Genomic DNA, 13,314 nt, shown 5'->3' with positions numbered 1-13,314 from the left:
AAACCAGTCATCAGGGCTTCCTTTTTTTTTTTAATTTAATTTTATTTTACTATGTTATGTTAGTCACCATACAGTACATCATTAGGGCTTCCTTTTTGTTGTTGTTTAAATGTATCTACAAAAGACCCAATATTCTACGTACGTGTTAATTCTTCTCTTCTTCCCTGAACTACTGGCACCAAGAGATATCGGTCAATAGTCCCTTTTCTTCAAAGTTCTTTTGGTTAATGAAACATCATTTTGAATCAAAGTCTATCTGAGGCTTACAGGAAGTATTGCCAAGTATGGGAAAAGAAAATTCTAAGCTAAAGATTTGTATAGAGGAAAAGGTGTTATCATGTATGTATCTGCATTGACCCATAATTCATTGTGTTTATTTTTAATCTAGTGCAAAAACAGTGATTCATGTAGTTACTATCTGACTTGTAAATTTCCAGACGAGAGGAGGGAAGTGACAAATTCAGCTCAATTTTATTTTCCTACTGTATTCCCTCTTAAGGAAGAAAAGTTCTATTTAGAAGAAATCATCTCAGGATAAAGTTAACCAAAACCTTATAGATGCAAAACAAACATTCCACATTTGTCACCAGAACATAATACTGAACTCTTTTGAAAATCAATTGCTTTGACTAACTGTTTGTGTTTATATAAGTCATTACTAAAAACAAAGTATGCTTAGAGTTGAATTTAAATGTCAGCGTTAAGTTTTATGGTAATTGTAAAAAAATGTGAAAAGACTGTGTTTGAGGATATCCATTGCAGCAGTGTTTATAATAACGAAAGAGTAGAACCATCGTCAACTTTCAACAAGGGACTGATTAAATTTTAAGTGCTTTTCTGTAAGAGAATGCCATATAGTCATAAAGAGGGCTGTGGATGGACCAATATTTATTGACAAGATAGGTGGATATATTGTTGATTAGAAGTGTCTGGATATGTCACACACGTAGGATTTAGAGCATGATGAGAGCAACCGAAGTTATGGTAGCACATATCTGTGGGTGTGGGTTTTTGTAAAGAAGACGGGGCCTGAGTGTCCAAAATGGAGACATGTCAGTGGGGAAGGAGGGAGGCAAAACGTTCCATTCCAGAGTGCTCCAGAACAATTCCATCTCCGGGGGCAGCAGTACTCTGAGCTGCAAAACAATAAGGCTTGTTCCAATTCATTTTGTTTCTTTGGCTCTGGAATTGAGGGTTGTGAGTGGTCTCCTTTTGAGCTGTCATGCAGCAACCCACCCACGTTGGGTTTTCCCTTTAACAGTTCAAGGATCAAAGTGGTAAGTCTGTCTTTATAAAAAGTCCTCAACAATGGTACAATTTTTCCCTTCACTGGAGTACTTATCTGCACCAACACAGTCATCTCTGTTAACTCAAAGTGAATGACTCTAATTAAGGAAGTTACTTCTGAATTTTAAATATCTTCATATGTACCTGTTGGGAGATCATTCTCCATGGGTCTTTTGAGTTTCTGTGTGTCTTGCAAGAAGAGATACTGACCGTATTTGTTGCAGACTCTTTTAAACTGTACAGAGAACAGCCTCAGAGTATAGAGAGTATGTCTCCCCCAGGCGAAAGGCAGGTTTCTTTACTATCCACCATAAGAAAGTTATTGTTGCCCTCCAGGGCAAAGTAGAGACAGGCTTATTGCCCATTGTAAAAGATTCTCCCATTATGTAGCCCCCTGCATGTGCAGGATGAAGACGTGAAGTATTTTTTATAGTAGGGGAACTGTTGAAAATGCCAATACTTGGTCTATACTATTACTGTGAACAACTGTTTTTGTCTTTGATGCACAGGTCTCATGCCACCTGCCAGCATCCATGAAACTGGAAGGCTAACCTGTTAGCTGGGAAGTAGGGTAAAATTTCAGACCCTTCACAGTTATCGAACAAGTTATCTAAGTTACAAGTGTCTCCATTAGGACATTTAATCACATTATTGAAGTAAGAAGGCTTATTGAATGTCAAACACTAACCTTGGATGTATTGATTTCTGACGTTTCTTCTTAAAGTAAACGATTTTGATTGACTTGATCACAAACTGGCTTAAGGTACTTATCATAGTATCAACTAACCTTAAAAATACATTAAGAAATAATTGTCCTTTCAAAGTTATTTCAATTATAATGACTGATAATATACCAGAACGGTTTTCTGACAAATCAATAGAAAAAGAGACTTTGTATTGATCGATTTACTAAAGGTTCATATTGCCAGTGAATTCAAAGCAATTTAAATAGAGAGGAGAACTGGGTCAATATCAGTGGTCAAGTTAGATTGCATTCTATAAACAATGAAATGCCTTTGGTTTGTTTCCTGGTAAATAATCAATTGTTGGAAACAGTATTTCTCAAGGAATATCTCAGGCATGAATGGACTTTTGGTTAATAATCTCATTTTCTTCCTTATGAACTTGTATACAACTTGGAGAAATCATTTTCTCTATAATTCCATGTAATCCATAGTAAGTGCCTCGGTCAACCAGTTGCTTATGTTTATAACTACTGCCAGGCTTTGTGCAGAGGCGTAACATGCCTCCATTCAAGTGTCTTGCATCACAAATTTGACACAGAAGGAAGCTGCTATAATCATAGTACAGAGTACTCAGGTCTGGGGGCTGAGGAGGTGGGAGTAGGGACGTCTGAGAAGTCTTTCTGGAGAAGGTAAGACCTAACGTAGACAGGTGTCTGTGTAAGACTTCAGTGAACGAGAAGTGGATCAAAGCTTGTCGAAACAGAGTGAGGGCACAGCACTGTGGAAACTGGAACAGAGGAAGAGTTGTCCAGGACACAATGAGGAGCATGTGATAGCTGGAGTGTGTAGGGCTTCAGTGGTACACCCAGCTTGAAAGAGGATGATTAGTCAAGTTCAGTCTAGAAATGAGTCATTGGGGGAAAGTTTTCATTGCGAAGATGTTTGAAGCTAGGGAGTGGAAGAGATCAGCAAGGGAGAGTGCGGAGAGTGTTAAAGGAGCTCTTCTCTTCACTCTGAAGAGGACCCCTGAAGGAAGAAGAACCCACCCAGGAGACCTGAAGACTCACCTTCACAAGCAGGTGACTCACTCGTGTACACACAGTAGCTGTGAGAGTGCCAGAGTGCGATTCAGCCTGGCTTGAAAACACCATGTGACCTCAGCCAAAACCTTTACTTAACCTCAGTTTTCTCTCCTATCCACTGAAGAATGGATCTCTGGGACTCACCAAGCTTCCTGCCATCTCTGAATCCCTAATTTTAGTTCCCGTTAATAGTGAATAGAGAATCTGAGGCAAGATCACTGACCAGGCAATCTACCTAGGAATTGCTGGCGTGAAGACAGTAGGCATTGCAAACCCTGTGCCCTCATGCACATCTTTTTGTCTCTGGGTTTATTCCAGTGATGTGAATTTGACACAGAGGCACTGCCTTAGGTCTATCCCCACATTAAGTGTTGGTACTGTTAAGGGGCGCCTGGGTGGCTCAGTCGGTTAGGCGACTGCCTTCGGCTCAGGTCATGATCCTGGAGTCCCAGGATCGAGTCCCGCATCGGGCTCCCTGCTTGGCAGGGAGCCTGCTTCTCCCTCTGACCCTCCCCCCTCTCATGCTCTGTCTCTCTCATTCTGTCTCAAATAAATAAATAAAATCTTTAAAAAAAAAAAAAAGCAATAGCCACTCAGACGCAGCGGAAATATCAAAGCACGATCTATAGTCATAGACTCTGTATTTTAGGAGACGTGTGAAGTTCATTTGCATTGCTACAGTAGCATTAGTACCAATGGCATTCCCACTAATAAAGTCACCAGGAGAAATGACAGTTGGATACATGTAACATGGTATGAAAAATCCAATTTGCATCCTCAAACCCATTAATTCATGTGTTCTAGAGTTAAGATAATAATAGGCTGGAGAATTTCAAGTTTGCTTTGATAGATGAAACGTTTGCTGGAATGGTTTTAAAAAAATTCAGAGTCTGTGTCTGTGTGCCAGGCAGGATCTCTCACATTATAAAAACAAAGCTTCTGCCAAACTGTCTTATTCCTGGAAGTAAAGCAAACTAAAAATCCAACAATGGCAATATCTTAATTAAGGAGGAAGTATAGCACAGTTCAGGCTGTTTCCCAAGACGATCTAATATTTTTATCCCAACAATTTTTTAAAGAACCCACCCTCATGGTTTAAGGCCTGGGTTTATATATTTATCAATAGTCTATTATTTGGGATATTTTATATCTTTAAAAATATTATAGCCGGTTGGAAATATTTTTCCCTTAAGCCAATTAATTTGGAGAGGAAAAACAGGCGAAGAGTGCTGGCCATGAGCCAGGCACTGTGGTAGATGCTTCGTGAAGCTTAGCTGATTCCATCTTCATGGCAGCCCTGTGAGGAAGGCATGAGGAAAGTAAGGATCAAAATTGTAAGTATATTGCCAAGTTGCTTAGCAGTGAAATTTGAGTATCCTTCTCTTGGACACAAAGGAAATCATTCTTTTTTAGGGGATAACATCCGAACACAACATAAGTAAGCTTCAAGTGACTCCTCCCTTTCTGATGGCGTGTTAACGAGAAAAACCCCTTCTTTGCAATAGTCAGGAAGATGACAAGTAGATGGAGCACGGGACGGGGGGCGTGGGGGACCTGCCATCTCTGTCAGCTCAGCCTCCCACCCCATCTGGGCATCTGCATACTCCTCCCCAGTGAGGGGTCACAGTCCTTCAACTGACTGCCTTCTATGATTTTCATTTTTCTCATTTGTGTCTAAATTACTTGTCAATTTCAAATGCTAACAACTCTTTTTTTTCCCCAATGACGAAAATTGTTAGAAGACAAGAGATTTTTCTTCTTTTCTTTCTTTCCTTTTTTTTTTTTTTTTTTTTTGTTGTTAAGGAGTTTTGAGCTTGAACTAGTGGGCTGGATGCATAGATAATAAGTTCAGGATTCTGACTCAGTTTTAAGTTATCACCCTGATTACTTCAAAGTCGTCGGATTTTATAACTTCAGTTCTGATGTTAGACATATAGGAGAGTCAATGCAGCTTCCTCTGTATGTTCCCTGCTGGTTACCGGCTTCTATGACCTAAGTATGCATCTCATTACTTGTGTGGGCAAGGCTCCATCACTTTTTTTTTTTTTTTAATCCATAACAACTACTGAATTTGCATGCATTCACATTTCTTGGATGCCACAGCTGAGTTTCTTTCCAATTTCTGTGAAGATTAGTGGAATACGAATTGCAAATGTGTGAAGTCCTACCAGTTTAAATTAGCCATAATGAAGTCGCCCTTCTCCAGGGTAAAATTATGAGATTTTGGTAGCCAATCTTACAGGTTTTCAGAAGCAATCCCAGATGGGAGATAATTAGTTGAAGGCAGGAATTATTATTTTTCTATATTTAATCAAAGTAACACCACTATTGATGGTCCAAAGAGTCATCATTAGAATGTGAAGCAATTGAGTTCTGAAAAGAATAGCTCTGAGGGTGCCTGGGTGGCTCAGTCGTTGAGCGTCTGTCTTCTGCTCAGGTCATGATCCCAGGGTCCTGGGATGGAGCCCCTCATCGGGTTCCCTGCTCGGCAGGAAGCCTTCTTCTCCCTCTTCTACTCCCCCTGCTTGTGTTCCCTCTCTTGCTGTGTCTCTCTCTGTCAAAAAAAAAAAAAAAAAAAAGAATAGCTGTGTAATGAACCAGAAGCTGGGCCATCAGAGATGGGCCTCTTACTGAGATGCCACATCAGTCATGCCAGTGCGGGGAGAGAGGGTGTTCTTGCCTGATGTATCATGTCAAGGACTTCGATATATCTGCTTACAGATTTATGTTACCTCACTTAGTATCTCTGAGAAATCTGCCTTCCAGTTCTTTGCAGGAGCTACCAATCTATTCATACATTTTGTCTTCTCATAAATCCCTGTCTATTCCCCACGTCTCCAGCAACTGACTTCCTTTTCGATCTCACTTTTGCTTGAATTCATCTTAGCCTCCTGTTTGTCTGAAATGGAAACTCCTGACTATAGAACACACAATTTTTTTCACTTAATGTATAGTGTTCTTTATTGATTTGGCCCTGTCCCCTCTCTAGTCCAGGTTCTCACCAGACTGAGGAGTTGGAGGATGTGTCCAGTGTTCTTCCAAAGATGGTCTCCACCACCAAGTAGGATCTTTGGTTTCTACAACAATATATGGTCGGTTACCACACTTACGAGAGAACTTTTGTACTTGAGGAGTGCACCTCTTATGGTTTTTGGTGACAAGTGTGCACTACTGTCAATTACTCAAGTAATTAAAAAAACAAAAACAGCAGCAATAACTTTATTCAAGTTATAGATTAGATCCCTTGACATAGCAGGTGTTTTTGTTGCATTTTGATTTGTACTAATTCACACGAATGTGTCAACCAGCTACCACTTTAACCATTTCAGTCTGAGAAGTGCTTTGTTTAGCATTGCTTGAATTCTGCACAACCATACTAGTGAAAAATAAGGCTTATTTCTAAATTTCTGAAGATTCTGTCATTCAGTGACTTTAGTTTGGGCAGAGTTTAGATGAAATTTTATCACTTAAAGCCTGCATTTTCATCACTATAATCATATCGCTGATGGAACTGAGAGCTCCAGGTGAGACCCATCTATCCTAAAGACAGGTTCATGATCACAAAGCTTTTGTCAACTCCAAGCCATCCCCATCCCCTTGTGGGACATTTTTAAAGTAGGCACAGATTCACAAGACTGGATTTGACAGGCTCAGTGCCTGCAATGCACACTTATTTTCCAAGTGTTCTAAAATAATCAAAATGACTTTGATGAACTACCTTCCTTAAGCAAAATTGTTCAGGGAGGGGGTCAGGAAAGAGGTTCCAGGCAAACAGGGAAGAACTGTGGAGGTGAGCGGCATGGGCTCACACAGGGCAGGAGGCTTGGTGTAGAGGGAGACTGACGTGGGTCCAGCTGGAGGTGGACAAAGCAGACGGGAAGTTGCTCTAGAAACATCTCAGTAAGCAAACATAAGGGCCGATAGATTATATTATATGGACTATATCATAGTATTTTGATGAGTATTTGTTGAGTGGAGAAGTCATAGAGATTTCACGGTAATGAAGATTTCAAGAAAAGAACAGGCAGAATGCTTTACTTCAGATACGAACACACGGAAGACTGCATAATTATAAGGTGTGTAGGAGGCTCATAGGCATATGTATTGCTAAGGCAAATACTTCATCTCGAGATATCTATTTAAACTCATTAAAAAAGGAATCGGCAATATTGTCAGAGCACATATAAATAAGGCTCGTAATGAGGAGGCTGGATGGAATCATTCCTGTGAGAGTGGGAGGTACTCAGAATTTGAGCAGTGAATCAGCTTCACAGAACCCAGTATTTGCTCGTCATCGGAGTATCAAGAAGTCTGCGTGGTAGGAGGGCTGGCCCACTGTGGGAGTGCCCAGCAGTAAAGCAGAGGGCTTGGGGATGGGGGAACGGGTGAAGCCTCGCTCTCCCTTCTCTGGAGTTCTCCAGCTCAAGGAGGACTCGGAGCCCAAGGCTTCGGCCTTGCTCAGCTCTTAAGGTGGACTCCTTCCAGATCTGCGGGAGGCAAAGGATAGATAGCCAAGGGCTCGCCCATTTCTAGGTAACAGACTGAGTGTTAAGTAGAACAGAGTCAAATAAGTATCTGCCCCGTGTCTTAACTTGGATAGTAGTTGGTTTTTAGAGAGATGCATTGATTAGAAAACTGTCTTCTGGCTTCTCAGTGATGGCCAGCTTCTAGAAGCACTGCTTCACTGTTGATGAAGGGGTGGGGGTGGGGGTGTGAGGAATAGCGCCGACTATAGATTAGCCTGCCGCCAAAACGTTTGGGCTAGGGCCACTGTGAAGAACACTCCTAAGGTTATTACACTTGCTGAATATTCTCTGTATAAACTTGCATGGAGATTGCAAGCACAAGATATACTAATATACTTCCCAAATGGTATCTTGTGGAACATGTAAATAAAAGGTTTATGGATTAAATAAATTTGGGAAGCAGGGCATCTTAACATCCCTTCTTGGCCATTCACTGACTTTCACATTGAACATAATTTTATTCAAAGCTGAGAAAGGTGATGTAGCAAAAAAAACGGTTTAACCAGGGATTCCTTGTCTATCTTTATCAGAGAAGCATTTTTAACAGCATCTGCAATTGATTCCTCTTGGCTTATCTACTGAGCCTACTTCTCTCTGTATCATCACCCACTTCACACAAACATGCTTAAGCCCAAGACTGGGCTTCCAACAGCCATGTTTATACAGTGGAACTAAGGAATTTGTTGAGATTGGCAGGACGGGCAAGGAGGTAATGCTTAAGTTCAGAAGTATGTGCTTAAAGCCCACATCTGCAAGCTGCTTCTCCGTCCTCTGTTCCTCGTGCCCTTTCAGCATCCCTTCCCGATCAGCTAGTTAGGGGGAAAGGCAGTCAAAACTAACTTCTTGAGAACCATTTGCCAACTATGGAAAGATGAGTTATGACCACTCTTTGTTCTCAGGACCTCTCTGTTCACAGGATAGAACTGGACACATAGGCAAGCCTCTGGGCTCTCCCAGACTCTAGATTTCTGACTTTTGCTCTTATCTCCTGCCTCCAGGTGCTGCTGCTGTAGAGGAATAAGGTGAGCATGAGCTTTCCCAAAGTGCAGAGCCTCCCCCTCCATCTCTGCTGGCTTTGAGATGCTTTCAATGCCTGTTAGTAGTCAAGGGGCTGTTGAAAAAAAACTGTGGGCATAGCTGCCATTGCAGAAATGAACCAGGCTCATGCAACCTCAAAGGATACTCCTAATAAGATATCAGAGAAACTCCAGAGCTGGGGGTTTTCAAGTTTTTATGACATGTCCAGGGAAAGGAGAAAGCTGGCCCCCAACAGAGGAGGGAAAGAACATGTTCAAGGAACAGAGGGAGGATCCCAGAGCCTGGGGCCAGATCCTTCCTGAAATCACTTTCAGATCCTTGGGCTCCTAGGAACCCCAGTATCGTTTTTTGTGAGTCCAGACTTTTTTTTTTTTTTTTTTTTTTTTACAATTAACAAAAGGATTTGTATTAGAACATTTACACTCAGGGAAGAAAGAGGTATCTGCATCATCAAATGTGGTTTGGTGTTTTTGGTTTTTGTTTCTTGGGAAATGGTCTTAACCAGTGTGACACCAGTTGACATCATGGGGACCCGGGGCTCAACTGGAGCCTACTTTGTAGACCAGAAGCCCTGGAAGCTTCCCAGGAATATAAGGGACATGTACAGAGATGGTACAATCTATCCTTTGTTTCACTGCACACTTAACTCCTACTGTTATTAAAAACCCAGCTTCAAACTATTCCATTACCTCCATAGTGATGTGTTAAGCTCACGAAAAGTTAGGTGATTTGGTGTTAGGATATAAAGAAAGACATGTTTTATATTTTTTTAATTTATTTTTCTATTATGTTAATCACCATACATTACATCATTAGTTTTTGATATAGTGTTCCATGATTCATTGTTTGCATATAACACCCAGTGCTCCATTCAGTACATGCCCTCTTTAATACCCATCACCAGGCTAACCCATCCTCCCATCCCCCTCCCTTCTAGAACCCTCAGTTTGTTTTTCAGAGTCCATAGTCTCTCATGGTTTGTCTCCCCCTCCGACTTCCCCCCCTTCATTCTTCCCCTCCTGCTATCTTCTTTTAAGACATGTTTTTTAAAGGCAAGGGCCTCACAGCCTTGCGGTGAAGAAGGACTGATAAGCAAAGAATGAAATCAGCCGGGAGAACATCAGAGAAAGACAAAGGCCAAGAAGTGAGAGTCAGAATTCAGTGCCTAACTTTAAAATATTTTGATACATTGTTTTTCCTAGATCTGGGTTGCACAAATGTTAAAAAACAAAAACAAAAACAGGCAAATATAAAGAATGCTACATGTATGAAAACAGACTGTGCTTTCCACAGCAGCACCCCCGATTCTGTGCAGTTACAGGCCTTCACCATTTGAAGATCTGGTACAAGAAATAAATGGCTATTGACGCCACAGTGATCTTCCTGGGCAATGCTGGTCTCAGCCTCTGGCGGCAATCATAGGAGAGCATAGCAACCAAGCAATTCAAACTGGGAAGCCACAGAATGAAATCAATCATCGCTGAAGGGATTAACCTCAGACATACGTGTAGAACAGAGAGAGAGCAAAGATAACAGAAATCTGAGCAGACGCATTTTTAAAAAATCATACTCAATTATTGTTATTGTGTCTCCAGCAAGGACGTGTGTGGATAAAACAAAACGTAAGGTGGAGAAGTGCCTTTTGACTCAAGATTCCATCGTATCTCCATGTGTTAAACTTGCCATAGTCGTTCACTGTTCCAGTTACGCACTGCTGCAAAACAAACACCTGGATGAAGCAAGAACAGTTTATTATTATTACTATTAATCCTCAAGGTTTCTTACCCAGTTGTAGCTCGACGGTGGTTGAGGCAGTAGTCAAGCTGAAAGCTTCCTTGCTCACATGGCTGGTACCATGGCTAAAAGACAAGGGTCGTTGGGGCTGTTCTAGGAGAAATTGCCAGAAGCTGCATGGCCTTTTCTAGTCCAGGCTTGAAAGTCATGCAGTGTCTGGGCGCCTGGGTGGCTCAGATGGTTAAGCGTCTGCCTTTGACTCAGGTCATAATCCCAGGGTCCTGGGATAGAGCCCCAGGTCCAGTCTGTCTCCCTGCTCAGTGGGGAGTCTGCTTCTCCCTCTCCCTCTGCCCCTCCCCCCAAGTGCATGCTCTCTTGCAAATGAATAAATAAAATCTTAAAAAAAGAGACAGTAATGCAGTGTCATTTTCCCCAAATTATATTTATAGAGTCACAATGGCCCATTCAGGTTCAAGGGGAGGGGACAGACACTCCAGCCCTTAATGGGAAGGAGTATCCTTAAATTTGCAGATATGTTTTAAGTTATCACATTCCTGCTGTCTGAAAAATACTTAGCCTGTGGAAAGTCCTTTTTTTTTTTTTAAAGAAATATTTTGTAGCTAAGAAGTGCTTTGGAGTAATTCTAATTTTGCTTAAAGCTGTTCTTTCACATATATCTAGCTGCATGAACAGGAGCAATTTATATAACTTTTTTGAGGCTCTGTTTTCTTGGCACCAAAATAAGGATAATTTTTAGGAATGGTAGGAGAATTAAACAAATAATGCAAATAAAGGGTTTAATATACTACATGTCTTATAGTGGGTGTTTAATCAAGTAATAACAACAAATCTCAATTTCAAGCATTCCAATTCAAGTCATCACCTCTTGCTTTCTTGCTTCCTCTAAGCTACCTTGATTCCAACAGTTGACATATGATTCATGATTCTGTCACTTTTTTACCGAGGTGTTTGTAAATGCATAAAATAACACTGTATTGATAACTGAGGCCTTCACTGGAGGAGGAAGGATAAGGGAAGAGGGACACTCGCTTGTCACCCTGTATCTTCATGGACACTTGGAATTTTTAAACTATTAGGCCAATTTTTAATCTATTTTATTATCTATTCTCAAAAGCAAACAAAAATATATTTATAGAATTTTAAATTGCAAAGGAAACATTAGCCTAATTAAGATAGGAATCCTTCTTGTGTGATCATAATATCTTTAATTTCAGCAAAAATAATTGCTATCATGCTGATTATTGCTTAATTTTATAAAGTTTTCTTTCCCCTTTCCAACTGACTCATATTTTAATCAACAGTTATGTCTTTATAATTATTTACGTTTAGCCTCAGTGGCCCAGTCAGCTCCTTCTACTCTTTCCAAGTAAATGCAATTGCAGAAAATAAAGCTTCTTAGAATTCCTAAACTTCCCCAATAGGCCATCAATCCCTTGTTGATCTCCACAGGTAAGCTGTATGGATTTCCTATTAGGAGGCTTTTTTATTACCATGAAGAAAATAGAGGCTATCAATAAAATGATTTAAACTATCTGTGTCTTTGTTCTTTGAATTTCAATAAACCCTTTGCTGCAGACTCGACTATGTCACATATTAGATGATTTCACATGGTAAGAGTAGCTTTAGAACGTGTCAAGAACCCTTTACAGCAGTCTTAACTTAATCCTGCTGAGGGAGAATTCTCTCCCGCTCAGCTTGACTGTGAGCTGGGACACTGATCCCCCTGCCCTCAGACTGGCACTTACATCATCAGTTCTTCTGGTTCTTAGGCCTTTGCACTCTGACCAAACTATACCACTGGTTGGTCTCCATCTTGCTGATGGCAGATTGTGGGACTTCTCAGCCTCCCTAATCACATGAGCCAACTCCTCATAATAAAACTCCCCCCTCCACTTGGTTCTGTTTCTTCGGAGAATCCTGACTAACACACCTCCTTTACACATCTTGATTTGTTAGTTACCCCTTATTCCCACTCCCAAGTATGCAGGTCTAGCCTTGGGTCTGTCTACAAAGATCTGTTACCTTCATGTTGTGCATTTAGTTACCATTTTGTAGTTGGCCCTTCTTCTCTCCCAGGGAACCCTCTGGGACTGTCAAGTTTCTATAAATGAGAGGCTTCTTTCCACACTTTGGCAGCATAACTTGTCTTTGTATAAAAATTTGTATTCCCCTTCCCCAAAGACAGTCTTAAAGAATGTTCAAAATCTATCCCTTTGAAAAAAATTTCTATTTCCCACTGCAAGGAATACTTTAGCTTTCCTAGTTCCTGTGAAATGTCTTCCACAGATTTACTTCAGGGTAAATGAGTTTTGGCATGAACTACAATCTTTGATGGAGTGTCTTTAGAGGATGAATCTTCCAAAGTAATTTAATCCCAAAGGATTTTTCAATCACAAATGTTTTAGCCATTGTGTCTAGATTAATCCAAACAATTCTCAAATATAAATATATCTTCCTTCTTCCTGCACTTACACATTGACTTTAACATAATTAACCTTATTCTGTTTTACAGTTACAATTGATATGTTTACCAAGAGCCTCAAAATATACTTATTTCCAGGGTACTGTAAAATTAAATATTGGACACTAAAAAGTCTTTGGTTATCTCTTGCTGATCCAATCTTGGAAACAGGAATCAAATTCAAACATCAATTGATCTCATTAATCAGTAGTTCTTATGAATAAAGGCACATATTGTGTCACATATGAGTCAGCTTTAGCTTATTTGAAAATTAATTGCACAAGGTCAAAGTCAACAAGTACCACCAACAATAGCAGGAGTCCCTATGAGGTGTGTAATAAAGGATGAAAATGATTATAATCCATTTGCCAACTGCTTTAGTAAATGTAACTCTGACACTGGAGAAACATTCTCTGCTCTGTCCATCTGTTACTCAAATTGTAATAAAGTAGTTTAAGGATGAGTCATTGTGTTGTTCA

The sequence above is a fragment of the Mirounga leonina genome, unplaced genomic scaffold (genome assembly GCF_011800145.1).
Source record: "Mirounga leonina isolate KUSES-001 unplaced genomic scaffold, KU_Mleo_1.0 Mir_165, whole genome shotgun sequence".
Taxonomy (NCBI): domain Eukaryota; kingdom Metazoa; phylum Chordata; class Mammalia; order Carnivora; family Phocidae; genus Mirounga; species Mirounga leonina.
The sequence above is the reverse complement of the archived record's forward strand: the minus strand, read 5'-3'. Positions refer to the sequence as shown.